Source organism: Artemia franciscana, chromosome 5, assembly GCF_032884065.1.
Source record: "Artemia franciscana chromosome 5, ASM3288406v1, whole genome shotgun sequence".
Classification (NCBI taxonomy): domain Eukaryota; kingdom Metazoa; phylum Arthropoda; class Branchiopoda; order Anostraca; family Artemiidae; genus Artemia; species Artemia franciscana.
The window spans coordinates 16,206,574-16,207,190 of NC_088867.1; positions in this window are offsets into that span (position 1 = coordinate 16,206,574).

Here is a 617-nt window from a genome sequence, read left to right on the forward strand (position 1 = left end):
AGCTATTTTGTTCAGCAGAGTCGAAAGGCCCAATAATTATGTCATTTGAGATATCATGATCACCCACAGCTCCTGGGGATAGGTCTTTAAGCAATAAATTTACCTATAGTTTACGTACATTATTCGTTATTGAGGAGTATGCATACCTTTTTCATGTGGGGTGGAGAGGACGAATTTTCTGCCGGGGACGAATTTTCTCCATAGAAAATTATCGCACGGGATAATTTTCTATGTAGAGGGAAGTTTCCAGAGGGTAAGCTTTTCAGGGGAAATTTTACACTGGGGTAAATTGCAAGAATTCTTATGCGAAATTTCTTTATATGTTTTTCTTTCTCTTTAGCGATTCCATTTTAGCGCGTGTAGATGTTAAGGGTAATTGCCCAAGGTAAATTTTCTCCCTGATTGAATTGTCCAGAGAATATTTCCGTGGGGAGGGGATTTTTCCGTGGACGTGGAGCCAGATATCGTGGCATTATTGAAAAAACGATCAAATTAAATACAAAACAAGTTTTTTTAACTGAAAGTAAGGAGCAACAACGAACAGAAATTATTCTGTATATGAAATTGACTGTCCCCTCCTAAACGCCTCGCTCTTTGCGTTAAAGTTTGACTCTTTG